General features: G+C 44.1%; 1 protein-coding gene across 4 annotated transcripts in view; it reads right to left on the minus strand.

The window, feature by feature from the left end:
- DOK5 (docking protein 5) overlaps positions 1-18,793 on the minus strand; it is a 153,115-nt gene that overhangs the window by 93,100 nt on the left and 41,222 nt on the right. Inside the window, exon 1 of one of the 4 annotated variants that reach the window (XM_045053474.1) lies at positions 11,416-11,548. The exons of the other annotated variants lie outside the window; for them this stretch is intronic. The gene's annotated coding sequence lies outside the window, so the exon portion shown is untranslated. Of the gene's footprint in view, positions 1-11,415; positions 11,549-18,793 lie in introns of those variants that run through there. 4 annotated transcript variants of the gene reach the window in all.

Here is an 18,793-nt window from a genome sequence, read left to right on the forward strand (position 1 = left end):
AGGGGATCTGAAGAAGCAGGCTCCCGCGCTAATAGCACAAGCCGGATGCAGGGCTTGAACTCACAAACCGCGAGACCGTGACCTGAGCTTGGCTCAGTCTGACCCTCAGCCAACTGAGCTACCCTGGTGGCACCCCGAACTAGTGCTTTTAAAGTGTTTCCATTGCTTGGGGAGCCCTCTAGAGCAGTCAGTGGCTCACTATATCTAGGTCTGCATGCAAACAAGGACAACACACATTTTGGTTCTTCATTTACTCATTAATTTTGCAATTATTGGGGCACCTGGGTGGCTCAGTCAGTTGAGCCTCTGACATCGGCTCAGGTCATGATCTCATGGTTTGTGAGTTCGAGCCCTGTGTTGGGCTTTGTGCTGACAGGTCAGAGCCTGGAGTCTCCCTCTTTCTCTGCCCTCTCCTGTTTGCACTCTGTCTCTCTCCCTCTCTCCCCAAAATAAAAAAAATTTGGCGATTATTAACTGAGCATGTACTACATGCTAGGCCCTATCCCAACACTGAAGAAACGGCAGTGCACAGAGCACAGTCCACAAAGCATACTTTGTAGTGTGAAGAGACAGATCATTAGGTCTCCCAGCCCACAGCACAATGCCTGGCACGCGGTGATAATGATCACGGACAACGTTTATGGAACAAAGTCATTTGGTAGCACGTACCCACTAAGTATTTGGTGGAGTTAAAAAAGAAATGATCTCATTGTGGCTTCCAAAGCCAGTTCTAGAGCAGTCTTCGAGTGATCACCAAACCCAAATCACCAACACTAAGTTCCAGTTTCATAGCCTGGTCCTACAGAATCCAACCGCGGCCACCTGGTTAGACCTCACCTCCCACCACTTCCTGCTTCACTCATGACACGCCCCCAAAATGTTACATGCCCTTCTGACAAAGGACGGGAGAACCTGCCACAACTTTCTTCCCCTTGCTGTTCACCTGGCTGCCTCCTTTCAACCTTCAGGTCTTCGGTGAAGTGTCTCTGTCACTTAACTATTACTGCAGAAGACTCACAACAGAGCTTAGCAGCTTCAAACGATAACCATGAATCATTCCTTATGGATACAATGGCCGATCTGACCTGGCTTTGTCTGTTCATCATGGATGGTCTCATTCACACACGAGCAGTCAAGTCTCGGATTTTTTTTGACTTTGCGAGGGGTGACTCAGCTCCGTACCATGTGGTTCTTGGATTCTCCAAATGGTAGGCTGGGGCTTATTCTCCCAGAGCAAGCAAAAAGTCCAAGAGAAAGGGCAGAAAAATGTCAAAGTTTCCCATTTTTAATACATGTCTCTATCTGGAGATAACAGTAGAGTCACATTCCGTGGCAGCAGATACTAGAGAAATCCTCTATGTTTCTGATCAGTTTCCCCCAAAGGTAACATCTTGAGAACGTTTAGTACCGTATCACAGCCAGGATGATGACACTGATACAGTCCAGGCACAGAACATTTCCTTCAAGACGAGGATCTTCAGGTTGCTCTTTGATGGCCACACCTACTTCCTTCCTGGTTTGACCTCCTCCTTAAGCCTCATCTAATCCGCTCGCCATCTCTATCGTGTTGGCATCGCAAGAATGTTCTACAAATTCAGTCATTCAGCGTGTATCCTTTTGGGTTGGGCTTCTATTACTCCGCATGCTTCTCTGAAGGTTCATCTAGGTGGTAATATTCCACAGCGTTGACGTACCACAGCTGGTTGAGCCATTTAGTCAATGGCTTCCTCTTTTGAGGAAGAGCTGGGTCTTTTTTAGCCTCCGGGTCTTTCTAAGAAAGCTGCTATAAACACTCACACACAGAGTTCTGAGGGAAGGGAAGTCGTCATTTCTTTGGGATAAACCTTATCACCCTTTACTCACGTTGACTTCTCTGGCTTATAATTATCTAAAAAAACAAAAAACTCTACGTACATCGAGAACTACACCAGAACAGTGTTATAATTTTGGCTTCAATCATAAAATATGATTTAGGAAACTTAAGAGGGGAAGGAAAGCCTACCATATTCACCCACATGTTTGCGTACCGAGTTCCTTCTTCTTTCCCAATGTTCCACCATTCCTTCTCTTATCCTTTCCTCTCTGTTTAGAAATCTTCCTTTAATTATTTTAGAGTAGATATGCTGGTGACAAATTCTCTTAGTCTCCCTTCATCTGAGAAGGTTTTGTTTCCCCTTCATTCTTGAAGGATACTTCGTAGGTGTAAGTTTCTGAGTTGATGGCTCTTTCTCCAGCATTTGACAAGTGAACGTCCTTGTGCCATATTTCCTGTCAGCCATGATTTCTTTTGAGTACTTTTTTGGTCCTACCTTCTTTCTCCTCTCCTGGGCTCAGATGCCATGACTGTTAGATCTTTTGTAGTATTTCCACGGGTTCCTGAAACTGTGAATTTTTTTTTCACAGTTGTTCAAACTGGGGACTTCCTATTGTTCTATCTTTCCTCTCTCCCCTCCATAGTGCTGTTGAGCCCATCCACCAGATACTTTAATTACTGCATCTTCTGTTCTAAAATTTCTACTTGGTTCTCCTCTCTATCTTATTTCTTTTGGGGAAGCTCTTTACTGAGACATTCTATTATTTTGTGTGTGTGTTTCAAGCATGTTTGTAATTACTCATCGGAGAATTTTCATTACGGTTCTTTAAATATCATTGCCACATAAACCTAGCATGCCCGTCATCTCAGTGTCAACAACTACGCTTTGAAGTCTTCTTCATTCTTGGTACACCACGTACGTGTTGTTGTGGCAACGTGGACGTTTTGGGTGTTTTAAGTTTCTGGATCTTAATTAAACCTTCTATTTTAGCTGGCTTCCTCCAACCCCACTCTGATATGGGAAGGGGTGGGAGGTAGAATGTGCTTCCTTGTTACTGCTGTAGAAACCCAGCTTCCCTATTTGGGGTTGTTGATGCCTGAGGGGGCCCTTCATTACACTTGGGTCGGTGAGAGTTCTGTGTCCTCACACGATCTTCACGGACACTGCACCGGGAGTGGTCTCATTACTACTGGATGACAGTCAAAGTCCTGACTCTCTCACGGGCCTCCACTGACACCACAATGGGGGGGGGGGGGGGGCGGGGGGTACTAATTACCGACGGATGGGGAAGAAGTCCTGGCTCCCGACTTGGCCTTCACAGACACCACCTCATAGAGTCCCATGTTACAGCTGAAGGGGATCGCAATATATGACTTTAAAATACGCCACTTCGGCATAGGATTATTTTGAGCGGAAGGCAAGTGGAAAACAATAGAGACAGCAAAAGCTGTCTGCCCTACCCCTTTCTGCCTAAGAGCAGGGCATAAATTTCCCTTTAAAGGTGACATAAACCTGTATTTTAAAGGTGTTTCGGCATCTTGTCCCAGGAAGACCAGACGGCACTGAGATGAGTCTGAGATGAGTCAAACCTTACTACACAGCCCTAATCTACTCTACGTTTCCTAGTCACCTCTCCCCAAATTGTTACTCTCTGTTAAAATGGCATATAAGACTCCAGACTAACCACTTCTTTGGATCTTTACTTTTTCTGTGAAGTCCCCATGCATGTAAAAATAGCAATGACATTGGTATGTCTTTTCTCCCATAAGTCTTTTGTCAGCTTAATTCACAGTTCTCAAGTACCGCACTTAAGAGGGTATAAGAAAAGTTTGTACTCCTCTACCCAGTGTCACAAGGGCTTAAGTCTAAGATCCTTACTTAGCCTTTGCTGACACGGCTTGGCAAGTGGCCACAGTCTATTCCGTGGTGTCTGCCTAACATAGAGTAGTTATTGTCTAAAGGTTTTCTGCATTGCTAGGCTGCCTCATTTTCTGATCCTTTGGCCAGAAAAGAAAGGTTTTGCGTTGGGGCATTTTTGCTTCGCCTGTACCTACGGGCATTTCTGGGTTACTGGCGAGCTATGCCAGCTCCAAGTCTGGCAAGAAGAAAACCCAGGAAACTCATCGCGGTGCTGCTCCCGCGTCCTGAGGTCCCAGCCTGTCTGGCTTTCTCCATCTTTCAGGTCCTTAGGTTTGATTGACACGTAATGTCCAGGGGTTTTAGTGGTACTTAGCAGGAGAAGAGGAAAAGGCATGTGTGTTCGCCTGTCCCAGAGCAGAAGGTAAATGCTTTTTACAGCCTCTGTATAAAATGCTTTAAATAAGCCTCTGCTCATGTCGAGTTTGCTAATATTTCATCTCATGTGGTCAAAGAGGACAGACGGGACAATAAAGGTTCAGAGTAAAGGTCAGGGGAACAACTGAGACCATCGGTGCACACATAATCGACCAGAACGTCACCTCCTCAGAGCCACCTTCCCACCAGCCAAATCTACAGCACGCCCCCCCGCCCCATCCCCCGCGCACGCTCACTTCAAATCAGTATCTGAAATAATCCCCTTCATTGATCTGTCTGCATATTTACGGTCTGCCTTCCTCCCTGGAATGTAAGAAAAAAAATCATATTTTATATTAATTACTTTGAATCCTCAGGGCCTAGAGGAGCATTGGGTTCTCATTTCTTTATTTTGAATGACTGAGTGAATAAATGAATGGGGAAAAGCCACACTCAGAACTCAAAGAGATTTCCAGAATTTCATAATGGACTTGACATTTCCAGACAAGCCTTAACATCTATATGCAAGAGACCGTTAAAAAAAAAAAAAGCCCAAGTTATTTAGCATACAAACATGAAAACGGTATCGAGAGGCAGTCTTTTAAAAGAAACAATGACAAAATCATATTTTTTCCTAAAACTGTGCATTCCACAAAATGTTACCTTGTATGCCATGGAGAAAGACTCTAGTGGTTATCTGTCACATCAGTGTTCTCAAACATCAAGGGTTTTGTCCTAAAACCACAGAACCCCAAGACGGTTCTATTTCCCTTATAGACTAAAGCAAATACATTCCTATAATTAGAAACAGGCTCTAACCAAACTGGAAAAAGATCTATCCACTATGGAAAAAAAAAAAAAGTAGGGGTTTTCACGAAAAAATGCCTATTATGAAGTGAAGTTACTGTAATGATTTTCAGAAGGAAACATTTCGGCAACACTCACTCCTCCACATTATTGGGACAACAGTGAGTAGAAGTCATTCTGTGAGAGGGCTGAGTACAGAAAATTAGAGTGTCACGCTAAAAGAAAGGAAGGGAAATGAATTCCATGGTTGAGAAGGCACTCTTAAAAAAACAACAACAACAAAAAAAACCCACAAGGAACAGATGTTGCCAGAAAAGGGCAGAATGGTGAGGAGTGATAGTCATGTGGTAAAAAATTCTGAGCCTAGAATTCAAGAGAAGGAAATCTCGGTGGCCAGGGAGAAATTGGTTATAGATTTTCATGGGCAATTTACAACAAAAAAACAGAGTTTCAAAACTATTCTTGATGTGAAAAGATGTGAAACTGACAGCATCTGCAAAGTTGGTTGGTTTGATTGGGTTTTTGTTTTTGAGTTTTGGTGTTGGTTTTTTGGGGGGTTTTTTTTGTTTGTTTGTTTTGGTTTTGGTTTTGGTTTGGTTTACGCATGAGTGGTATTAAACACTTGCCAACACATCATCTGTGACACATTATCCCCCTCAACTTCGATGAGTGCTGGCTTCATGTAGGGCACCTAATTATTTTACAAGAACTTTATCGTGTGCCCCTCACACTGTGTGAGCTAGGACCTACTAACGTTCCCTTTATATGGGTGAAAACTCTAAGTCTCAGAGACTTAATATGAATATTAATATATTACGTGTCATACTAAGACTTCCATTTATTATGGAGTCAACACTTGAAATCAGGTCTGTCTGCCTCCCAGACCATGATCTACACTCTGACCTCAAATCCCCAACATCTGAACAAAACAAAAATTCCGAACCGTCCATTTTTTATAACTGGTAGTCCCACCATACCGGCCATTTTCTCTGTGGAGTCATTCTTCAGGGAATGAAGTTACTCTTGACAATCATGTAACACTTAACTACGTCGTTATCAGAATAGCAAAAACCGAGACGATTATCAAAGGAGTCGTTACATGTAATGCAGTTGCTGTCCAGACACAATGCTGCTTGAAAACAGCATCGGAGGGACTTACTGTCTCTAAAATTATAAAACTCAATAAAAAATATAATTTACATCTTTTGGGGTGCTTGGGTGGCTCAGTCAGTCGAGCATCCAACTCTTGATTTCAGCTCGGGTGTTGATTCCGTGGTTGTAGGACTGACCCCCCTTGTCAGGCTCCGCACTGAGTGTGGAGCCTGCTTAAGATTCTCTCTCTCTCTCTGTCTCTCTCTCTGCCTTTTCCCCAAGCTTGCACACGAACACTCTCCTTCTCTCTCAGGAAAAAAAAAATTATATATATACATACACACACACACACACACACACACACACACACACACACACACTTTTCATCTTTTAATTTTGACCTTTCTTTAGAAAAAATAACAATTTATCTTAAGGAATAGATCAAATAATAAATAATGATCAAAAATAAAAATATTGTTGGTTATATCACAAATTTAATATGAAGAGAGGTACAACTGAAGCTGTAAAAATAGAAAAGCCTGGTATAAATCAAGGTGAATAAAAATACCATCAGCTTGACTTCGAGCAAATACCCTTTTGAGCTTAAGGGTTTCCATCTGTTAAACAGTGATACTAGCACTTACTGCACAGGTTTGTGTAAGATCAATAAACATTACTATTATTTTGCTCTTTATATGTTCTTTTCCTAATTTTGTGTTTTATTATTTTATTACCACCATTCATATTAATTTAATTGTAACAGGTTAGAAAAAGATGTTTAAATCTCTGATTATTACAATTCTGTGAAATGGCCTTTTACTATATATCACCCAGATTTTTAAAAATATCTATATCTGGGGGCACATGAGTGGCTCAATCAGCTAAGTATCTGACTCTGGGTTTAGGCTCAGGTCATGATCTCGCCATTTCCGTGGGTTCGAGCCCCACATATGGCTCTGTGCTGACAGCATGGAGCCTGCTTGGGATTCTCTCTCTCTGCTCCTATCCCCACCCACTGCTCATATTCTCTCTCTCTCTCTCTCTCTCTGTCTCTCTCCCTCTCAAAATAAATAAATAAAGTGTAAAATATCTATATCTATATCTATATCTGTATCTATATCTGTATCTATATCTATCTATATCTATATCTAAATGACAGAAGACTGTAGATGATAATCAAGAGTCCGGTACGGTTAGATCAGTGGTTCTCAACCAGGGACAAGAGATTGCCCTCCAGGGGACACTTAACAACGTCTGGGGCATACTTACTTGTCACACCTGGGGAGGTGTTACCAGTATCTTGTGGGCAGAGGCTGTTAAACATCCTCCAGTGCATAGGATAGGTCCCTATGACAAATAATTATCTCACCCAACATGTCAACAGTGTCCAAGTTGAGAAAAAGATGACATCAGCTAAAGAAAAGCATTCTCAAAACTGAAGCCTGTATCCCAGATTTAAGAGGATGAATTGATCAAAATCAGGTCTGTTTGATAAGGCAACATACATACCCAAAGAATTTTAAAATGCAGTGAAAACAAGTATTTGTCACGTTGGAAACCAAGCATCACAATGACCAAACATTCCTGCTGTTCTTGTGATAGGATACTTTGGAGCCAGGTAGACACAGATCCCAACAAGCTGAGACGTGCCCGTAGTCCCGGGGCGAGACATTCAAAAACTTCCAAGTATTTTCTAAGTCAGGTGGCGGCAATTAGTTCTGGAAATTGAGAAAATGTCACCCAGACTTCAGTCCCCCAAGTCTGCCGGCATCTTGCCTAAATGTGAGCCTGGCGAGAGAAGTCACAGGCAACCGCGACAAGGAAAATAAGAGAAAAAAAGTGGCACAGTCAGGATTAATCAGCAGGAAAAGAAACACAACTGAGGTTGTGGACAGCAACGGTCCCGGCAGCGAAGTCTCAAGGGAGCACATGACGTCGACATTTTCTGCCAGGAGAGGTATATCCCCACCGCCAGGCTCCCTTCTTTGCTGGAACCGTCCCCCCTTCCTTCTCACACCTGGTGTCATGCCTCCATGGGGAACAAGGTTCCCATTTCACACCCTTCAAACTGGCTTATCTGCCCCAGGTCACGACACCTCCTCTAGGAAACCTTCGTCACACCCAGGCCAATATCCACACAGACCACGCACAGAAGCACGTATGACACAAGTCAGGAGCGCAGCCTCCAAAACCAACTTGCCTAGGCTCCGATGTTGATCCCAAAATGCACACACTGTGTGGCCTGGGGCAAGTGATCAACCTCTCTGAACTTCATGCAGTAACTATAATAGTACCTCCCTCATTGGGCTTTTAAGATGACATTTAAAGCATCTCGGGACAATGCCTGGCACATAATGAACCTTTAATAAGTGACAGGCACTCTTATTAGAATGCGACCTCCAAGCATCAAAAATTTTTTTTTAAAAAGGGAGTGGGAGGCGCCTGGGTGGCTCAGTCGGTTAACCATCGGACTTCAGCTCAGATCATGATCTCACAGTTACCAAGGTCGAGCCCCACGTGGGGCTCTGTGCTGATGGCTCAGAGCCTGGAGCCTGCTTCGGATTCTATGTCTCCCTCTCTCTTTGCCCCTCCCCTGTCTCTCTCTCTTAAAAATAAATAAGTATTAAAAACAAAGTTTTTAGGTAAAAAAAGAAGGCAACCTCCACTAGCAGAAAGTAAATTTGTCTATTTTCTTCATTGTTTTCTCCTCAGTTCCAGCACAATGCTTGCCACATTGAAGGGGCTCAGTAAGTAATTGCTGAACAAATGAATTGTCAGAGGCTAGGCCCAAAGCACCTTGACTTGCCATGATACTGAACAGTTATTTTTTTTTTATTTTAGAGAGAAAGAGAGCAGGAATAGGGGAGAGGAGCAGAGATGGGGGAGAGAGAGAGAGAGAGAGAGAGAGAGAGAGAGAGAGAGAGAGAGAAAATCCCAAGCTGAGTGTGGCGCCTGACGCCCTGACACAGGGGCTCTATCCCACACCACACTGGGATCATGACCTGAGCCGAAATCAAGAGTCAGACGCTCAATCAACTGAGCCCCCCAGGCAACCCCTGAAAGGTAATTTTTTTTTTAATTCTCTCTTCTAGACTGTAAGTTCTGTGAAGGGCAGTGCCTACTTTATGCATCACTCAAATTCCTGAATCATGGTGAGCACACAAGAAAACAGTTCCCCAACGGAATAAAGAAATAAATGGATGCCTAACAAAGAAATACGACTGTCCGTAGAGCCAGTAGCTTTCATATAAATTCCTCCTTTTTGCTTTCTTGGAAACTTGTCTCTACAAAGTTTGGTAGAAATGCCTTTGCCTCTACAAAGAGTAGGAAGAAAATGAGAGCTTCGGCACTAAAAGCTAATTGGAACCGATTTCCCCAAGACTTTGTCTCCAACAGTGACATGTAGAGGCAAGGGCTCAACTCTCATCTCCCTTGTATTCTAGACCAAAGAGAAGCTGTGTAGGAAGCTGTTGAATATTACAAGACCGCGGAAAGGCATTCCCACTCTGGATCGTTAAGAAATGAAGCAGAGTTGGCAACTTCTCTCTCTTATTTTATTAGTCTCTCCTTAGGTGTCCTGTCGGTAGCGGACAGGACTCAAACTCACCCAAAATTTAAAGCCTCCCTGGCCTATCACGTAGCTTCTGTGGCAAGTTTCAGTTTTCTAAAGCTCTGAGGTCCAAAGATAGGACTGAAGTTGACTCACGACCCATCTGAATGAGAGTTCTAAGATCCAAAGTAATGCTGTTGCAATATCATGAGATGAACAAAAATGAAACACTAACATAAAAACCCATAGCCCCATTCCATATACTTAATAACGGTGGTAACATAGTACAGACTTGATGAGCTATGAGTCAATTCTCCATAAAATGAAAACAAACCAATCACTGAGGAAAGTCACAACCATCCTCTATACCAGATCCAGATGGAAATGTTTCCTCAGAGTCTTCCTAACAGATGGCAATGCAATGAGGTCAACTTCCATGAAGGTAATTTGGCAAGATATTCCCCCAAAAGGTACATATCCTTTGACCCAGCAATTCCACTTGTAGAAATTGAGCTTACCTTTAAACTGTTATATGTGTGAAACACTGGGTGTGCAAGAGTGTTCAAGTAGCATTATTCGTGATAGCAAAGGATTGGAAACAACTAGAATACCCATCATCAGGGCACCGGGAAGCCAAACAAGGATGTTACGGACGACCACACAGTTGCGAAGAAGACCGTGGCCACCCTGAATCTGTCTGATTCACCCTGAATCAAGACAGAATGCTAGGTGAAAAAGCAAAGTCAATGCCCAGAAGAAATTAAAACATATGTCTACACGAGAGCTTGCACGCAAATGTTCACAAATAGCCCAAAGGTAGAAACGACATGAATGTCCGTTGACTGATAAATAAACAAAAGGTGGTCTAGCCATATGGTGGAATATTATTTGGCCGTCAAGAGGAATAAAGTTTCTACAACGTGAATGAAAGTTGAAAACATTATAGTAAATTAGAAGAATCCCGACGCAAAAGATCACATACTGTATGATTCCACTTCCATGAAATGTCCCAGAGAAGCAAATCCATAGACACAGAAAGCAGATTCATGGTTGCAAGGGGACTGAGGAGAAGGGAAAATTGGGGTGACTGGTAATGGGTACGAGATTTCTTTCTGGACCATACAGAGGAGTATACACAGCAGAGGCTGCAGGTGCCATCGTAACGCATGGTTCTATAAAAGGAAGGGACCTGACAGCTTCTTGGGACAACCAGGTATTTGTAAATGGAAAGAAGTTTCACGAAATTCTTAAAAAGTTTTTTAATGTTTATTCATTTTTGAGAGAGAGAAACAGAGTGTGAATGGGGGAGGGGCAGAGAGAGAGACACAGAATCCGAAGCGGGCTCCAGGCTCTGAGCTGTCAGCCCAGAGCCCGACGCGGGGCTCGAACTCACAGACCGCGAGATCATGACCTGAGCTAAAGTCACACGCTTAACTGACTGAGCCACCCAGGTGCCCCAGAAGTTTCATGAACTTCTAAGCATAGGAATATACACTTAAAATGTACCTTCACTTGCCAAACCATAAAACACCTATTAAAATAAAATAAAAACTTTGAAAGCCGTCACTCCCAGAGAGAAGGCAAATTCAGAAACACTGCTCCTCAAGTTTGCCACTGGACTTTGAATTACAGCTGCCTAAGTAAAATACATCTGTATCGTCCAGAGACCAAATCCGCGTTTTTAGGCACCTTGCTCAAACTGTCCATTTTGCAGAGAAATATTAATGAAAGAAAGCCTCTAGACTGCCCTTTCTGCTCCAAGAACAATTATGTCAGCATCCTGCACAGAAACCACAAGGATTTTGAGTCGCTCTGCAGCAGGATAAAAGATCAGGCAAACTGTGCCTTAATAAAATCTCATTATTTCACAGACATTACCTGTTTGCGGTAAGCAACTGACTTTAAAACGTCTCTCCCTCCGAATAAGGAACTGTACCGGTCTTTCACACTGGCGTTTAGAAAGAAAGAAAGGCCGCTCTCTGCACCAGGCGGCTGTCCTGTCTTCTCGGGAGTCCAGACTGAGCGTGTGTACGAGGAGATACCTATTATTGGAAGATGGAACCGCTCCAGGTATTTCTGAAATAACACAGTCTAATTTAATTACATGGCTCGAGGAGGCATGCGACAATTGGACATCTTTTCTTGTGTTTTCAAGTTTTTTGTTTTTTTTTTTTTTAACCAACTGTGCTTGGTTTCTGCCAAATACTCACTTGGTTTATAACTAGGAGTCGACAGCAAGAAAGTTCATTCCTAAGGAGACAATCATTATTTCTAACGTGCTTAATAATACCCAAGTTGTCAAGCCCCACATTTTCTTTCACTTTCCAGCAGTACCCTTGGCAGCCGGCTCTGGATCAAAGGGAACAAATCCATTTCTCTCCTGAATATTCACCAGTCAGAACTCCGTGAATCCTGGTGCCAGACTGTCGGGGTCCCAGCTCTGGGGCCTCGCCCCTCACTGTGCAGAGAAAGGACATCCCTCAGACAGAAGCAAAAATGCCCTTGAAACAGCATGGCTTTATCCAATACCATCAACAGAAGAAGGAGAAACTGTCGAGCCGGCCATTCTGAAACCTGACCTCATCAGACCTAGAAGGGAGGAATGAAGAGCCACGGTCAAAAGACTCCTGGTGGCTTTTGTGCAGACTTCTCGGGCAGAGATCAATGAGAGAAGGGGAGGCTTGAATCAGGAGAGGCAGCCAGGTTTCCAGTAAAACTCAGAACAAGTGGTTAGAACAGAAAGGAAACGACGTAGCCTGTAGCCGGGAACCAGCGCCCCCAAATCCCACACTGTGGCGCACACGTTTAGAATTTCTTAAAAAGCAATTAATTTCTTAGTGTTTAGCCCCACATCTGCAGGCAAATCTTCGAAACAAACTGACCCGCCAAATGGGAAGCATGAGAAGACCTGAACGCAACTTCTAACAAACCCCTCTATGATCTCACTAAAGATGAAAGGGTTGCCCAAATTATTATAATAATAAATTTTAAGCTGTAAAAATAGGCAGCATGAGTTTCAAGTGGTTTAATTTCAAATGTGTAATAATGGCCAATATTTAACGAGAGCCTCAGCTCTGGGTTTCTGCAGAAACGGAGCCTATTTAACTCTGTCAACGAGGGTACTCTGATCAGTGTCTCCACCTTAATAACGAAGAAACTCCCAAAAGGTTACGTAACAGGTACTGATACCTCAAAACCAGAGCTGCATCTAGATTTTTCTTTATTCCACCCCCACCTCACACTCAGAGACGTGTCCCACAATTATTGCAAGCCCTGAAGAAATAAACTAATAAAAACTGACCAAAATATGGGTTACCTACTCGTTGGGGCACTTCAATGAATATTTTCTCTGATCGTCACTGCTCCCTGCATAAATGTGTTCAAAGGGTGCACGAGAATGAAATAAGAATTTTTTTAAAAAATGTTTAACCTTTATTTATTTGAGAGAGAGAGAGAGAGAGAGACAGTGTGTGAGCAGGGGAGGATCAGAGAGAGAGGGAGACACAGAATCGGAAGCAGGCTCCAGGCTCCGAGCCGTCAGCACAGAGCCCGACGCGGGGCTCGGACTCACGAACTGTGAGATCATGACCTGAGCCGAAGTCGGACACTCAACCGACTGAGGCACCCAGGCGCCCCTGAAATAAGAATTTTAATGCTTGAGTCCAAAAACAGTAATTTGGGTCCATTCAGTGAAAGTCCCTATGTCCAGGTAATATTCCTTTGTGCCCCACAGTTAACCAGAAGACTCAAGATTTTTCCAGCCAACTGAGAGGAACAGGCATCTCCCTTCCACTGTCGGAGCTCAGGAGTTTGTTGGCCAGTCCCCCACCCTTGGAGAAAACGCTTCCTTTCAGGGCAAGGACATTCATAATTAGACCCACTATAAATAACCCCGGGAGTTCAGAGCAGTGCCACTTGGAATATTTAACACAACAGTATGGCCACGCTCTCTCACCAGACGGTGACCGTCTCCCACTCATGAACATCCTCGAATAATGTTCTTCTCCAGAGAGCTGTCCGCTGGCTGAAAGCAAACTAAACCGGGAACCACAAATGAAAAGCTACAAAAACCCAACCTTTTTCGTGTTCTTGTGAAGGTCTGGTTTTTAATCTGATAGAGATGAATGTCAGCTACAAGCGAGAGCATCTAAGTATCTTAATAAAAATTAAGTTATGAAGAAAGATAAAGTAAGGCAGCACAGGAGACATAGCAAAACCCCAATAAATGATGTGAATTTGCTTTCAGAATCGCCGAAAGCTGAGTTTGAAACTCTCACCCTCCTTCCACCGTGTGGTCTTGGGCATATAAATTCCCCAGCTCGTCTGCATCTCAGTTTTCCCCAGTGAATCATGAAGAAAATGCAACCAGCACTGTCCTCGCTGCTCCCTAGCAGTTACGAAAGGAGGGAAACATACAACGGTCTGTTTCAATATCTGTCACCAGAATAGATATACCTAAAATCAGGTCATTCGAGGAGAGCATGTGGTCAGAGAAGAAAAGTCGGGTTTCTGGGAGCTATAGGGGTTTCAAGGGCAAGCCCTGTTAATTTCCACTGCATCCAAATGAGGACATTTATCAGCAAATATCTGCTTAATGTTGGTAAGTGGACCAGACCGATACGTGAGGACAAACGGACAAAACCCCATCTTTACCTACAGCACAGCCACTCCCTCACTTCTTGCTTCAGCATTCATGCCCTGCCTCTCCTCTAGTCCCAGACTTCCTTATACAACCTTTTCTCCTCCCTTCCCACAACTTATGTTCCTGCCCTCAGCCCTCCTTACAATGGGAAGACATTGAACTTGGTTTGATCTAAGCAGTGCAGGGGGCATGCTTGGGTATTTTCCTTTGTTAGAAAACATTTACCGAGCACCGAGCACGGGCCGGGCACGTTTCTTTTGCTTTTCGAGGCTTATTAGGGTTGCACTTAGTAGGGTTGTACTTCGGCTTACAACAAATGAAAAGCCCATTCAACCTTGCCTAAGAAAAGAGGGATTATTTTCAGGAGACAGGGAGAACTCCGAGAACTTGCTAAGTTAAAGAAATAAAAGAGTGTCGCAAAGGACTGACACTCAACCTAGAAAGCTCTTCAGAAAACCTCTTGTCTTCCCTCTCATGGTTCCGACTCTCATGGAGCACGAGTTTACTCATCTCTGCCTTGATCTGTGATCTTCCTCCATTAACTACTGACTGTTAATTAACATTCAATTTAATTCAATTAAGTCACTCATTCGACGTGTTTACTGAGTAATGACTGAGTGTGTGGTGCATCAGGCACTGTTCCGGGTGACGACTAAGACCAGAAACAAAACTGGGAAAAGCCACCTGCTGCTGCGGAGTTTCATTCCAGCAGATGTAGACCATCAACACCCAAGTGCAAGATGAAGCAGGCTGGCGGGTGTGGCACAAGAAACAGAGATTTCATTTTTGTCCCCAGTTCTTGGCACAGAGCTTTCAGAAGCCTTGGAAATTCCCGAGTTTTACGAGCCTCTTCTATTATCCATAAGCAGCTCCTAAATTTATGCTAATGAGGTGACTCTTGATGGGTCAGAGGAAGCAACCACGTGGAACGCTGTGCTTGGAAGGCTGTGCTTGGAACCCTCTCTCTCCACCTCTGGGGGCGGGGGTGGGTTCAATCACGAATGGCCAACCGTTTAATCAACCATGCGTACATAACGAACGTTCCCTAGACGCCCCTGAGGGACAGGGTTTGGGAAGCTTTGGGATTGGTCAACACATCAAGGTGCTGGGAGTGTGGCGGGCTCAGAGAGCACATGGAATTTGCACACATTCCTTGTTCTCGGTATCTCTTCAATTTGGCTGTTCTGGAGTTACATCTTTTACAATAATCTGGTAAATGCAAGCAAAGTGCTTCTCTGAGTTCTCTGAGCTGTTCTAGCAAATTACTAGCCCTGTAGAGGGGGCTGGGGGAGCCCCAAATTCGGAGTCAGCAGGCAGAAGTGTGGGTAGCCCTAGCATCCCATCTGCAGTTGGCACGTGCGGTCGGTTGGTCTTGTTGGGTAGAGCCCTTGCTTAGCCTGCGGGGTCTGTGACAACTCCAGGAGTCAGCATCAGAATTGAATGGGATTGAATACCCCACTGGCGTTGGAAAATTGGAGAACCAGTGTGGAAAAACACGTGGACCAGGAAATGGAGCATGAGGCCAATGGGAGAAGACACATGCTACTTCAGAGGGTGCTCACAGGGCTCTCTGCCAGGAGTCAGTCAACCAGGGGGCCAGACGATGTAAGGGAGCGGGCGGAGGCATATACAGAGAAAGAACATTCCAAGTGGGCAGGCAGTGCAAAGGTCCCGAGGCAGTGTGCCCGCCTGCCATAGTTAAGGAAAAGTAACGCTGCTCGTGCAGCGAATGGACCAGTGGTAGAGGAAACCAGAGAAGGAGCCAAAGCCACGATTATGTGCAACTTCAGAGGCCAGAGATGGACTCTGGATTTTGTTCTTCGTAAGATCTGGGGCCGGTGGAATTCTGAGCAGAGTAGTGGCATGCTCTGACTTTCAGTCTCAAATGTCATCTCAACTAAGGAAGCAAGCAAGGACAGAAGCAAGAAAGCAAGGTAGGAAGCTGCTGTCCTCACCCAGGTGATAACATATGGAGTTCTGACCTACACGGTAACAGTGAGGGTGCTAAGAACTAAATCCTAGGTATAGTTTGAACATAGAGCTAATAGAATTCGCTAAGCAGGGACTAATGAAATGTGGGAGGAAGGCAGGAGTCAGGGATGACTTAAAGTCCACGGTCCAAGCAACTGGAAGCACGGAGGTACAGCTGACTGAGAAGGACACACGAGGGGCGTATCTGGGGAGCGAGGCCAGGAGTTTGACTGAGATGCCTTGGTCCAACGGCCCGGAAGAGGAAGGACCCAATGGCTTGAGCACTGCTACAGGAGTGTGATGTTCAGCAGAAGCTGTAGGTCAAGGAGCATCAGGAGGCATTTCGTAGCGCACCACGAACGCGAGGACACACGTGATTCTCAAAGGCAAACGTGTCGAAAGAAAAAACCCACCAGAATTCTCTCTCTTAACAATTTGAAGTCGGGTGTTAACTAAAAGCCTACAAGTCAGATTTGCCACAGATAATATGCAATTTCCAATGCGTCACATCTCCCTGAAGCCAAAACAAGTATTAATTCAAAGATAAAATCGGACAAATTGGTTATTTCACAGCATACCGCCAAATTCACAAATAGTTACTGGATGCATCATTCACTCTCAAATGAACTGGTACAGCATCATATTTCAACCACCATTTCTCTTTCCTAACTGAACCTCCAGAGGACGGTGTTACAGACTTCATGGTATGTGTTCAAAATACAAGCTAGTTGGGGCGTCGAGAGGCCTCAGCTGGTTAAGTATCTGACTTAGGCTCAGGTCGTGATCTCGCGGCCTGTGAGTTCGAGCCCCGCGTCGGGCTCTGTGCTGACAGCTCGGAGACCAGAGCCTGCTTCAGATTCTGTGTCCCTCTCTCGCTCTGCCCTTCCCCTGCTCGCGCTCTAAGAATAAATGTAACCTTAAAAAAAAATACAAGCTAGTTGTTTGAAAAAAACTGACTGCAAGTCCTAATTCCACTTCAAACTTAGACCTAAATGAAGAATGCGTTTCTGCCTTTTAGTAGATACTATAGCAATCTTGTCATCCCTCATCGTTTCTGGTATGGGCACTGCTCACTTTTGTGTCTCTGTAGTGGAGAATAAATAATTTAGTCATTTCCCGATGGTTCTTAATGTTAAAGGGGGTAACAGTAACGGGATAAAGATTATAATTGATAGATAAGAGCAAAATAAGTGTAATGCTAATTAAACAGTATTCATGTACTAGCATTTGCTCTGGGACAAATGCTGAACATTTAATACGTACTACATCTCTTTTTTTTTTTTTCAACGTTTATTTATTTTCGGGACAGAGAGAGACAGAGCATGAACGGGGGAGGGGCAGAGAGAGAGGGAGACACAGAATCGGAAACAGGCTCCAGGCTCTGAGCCATCAGCCCAGAGCCCGACGCGGGGCTCGAACTCACGGACCGCGAGATCGTGACCTGGCTGAAGCCGGACGCTTAACCGACTGCGCCACCCAGGCGCCCCGTACTACATCTCTTTTAATCTTCATACAAGAGAATGCCGTTCAAGTCACCAGAGGGCAATAAACACAGAGAATGAGACACAGTACACGTAACAAGTCCATCAAGTCAACACTGAAGTCCGAGGTGTGCGAATTCCTACCTAGGTGCACTTGGACTTGTTAATTAATGCCAATACACCTCGTTTTCCTTCCCTTCCATTAAAACAAATGAGATTATAATTGTCCCTGCCATAGGGGGTCACAGAGAACACTAGAAGGTGATGCGTGTAGAGTGCGCAGCATGGTACCCGCCAAAAAACAATGACAGTGAGTCATTACCATCAACGTCATCATGTTACCATCCCAACCAGCACCTTTACTATAATCAATCCTATAAGGACAAGGCTAGTCCCATACCCGCTGCACCAAGAGGGAAACCAAAACTCACAGCTGTTAAATAAATCACCACCCAAAGCCACACAGCTTGTGAATGTCAAAGCCAGGATTTACTTCAAAGACTCATTCAAAGTCAAGGTGTGTGAATGACTCCAGCATGCGTGGAGGTTAGGCTGCTTTGGTATCACGTGTTGCCAAAATCATGATGCTTCTCAGTTATTTCAGAATTTAAACCTGTTATGGCATTACTTTGTTTCACGGAACTTCTACAAGATAGCACTTGATCCTTGTAAGAATCCATAGCTATGCCCATTATTCAGGTGAAGAAACAGAGGCCGAGTTAACCCAAGTGGGTTAACCAAATGCTAACGAAACCATGACTGGAGACACAGAAGGGGTTACCACTCAAATCTCTCAAACTCAGTGGTTTAACATTGCACAATGCATGGGAAGTCACATTGGAATCATGTCAGCCCTGCTAATTCTTTAGGAATTTTGCAACGTATATTTTCAAATTCTCAAACAGAACAATTGGAAAAATATTATAAAATAAAAAATATGAATCCTGATACATCTTGTATTTAAACGTGAACGCATGGCTTTCAAGAAACTTGATAATATGAGGAATTTTGAGCATGGGAACAGTTTGTAAAAACAGAACTGCTTCTGTGAAAAACCTGTTTTAAATTCAGTGTTGCAGAATTTAATGCAAAGATGTTAAAGACTTAATTGCTGGTTCAGAAGTGGGTCCCCCTACTCTGTAAATTCTTTGAGGGCAGGAAC

This window comes from Felis catus, chromosome A3 (assembly GCF_018350175.1).
Source record: "Felis catus isolate Fca126 chromosome A3, F.catus_Fca126_mat1.0, whole genome shotgun sequence".
Taxonomy (NCBI): domain Eukaryota; kingdom Metazoa; phylum Chordata; class Mammalia; order Carnivora; family Felidae; genus Felis; species Felis catus.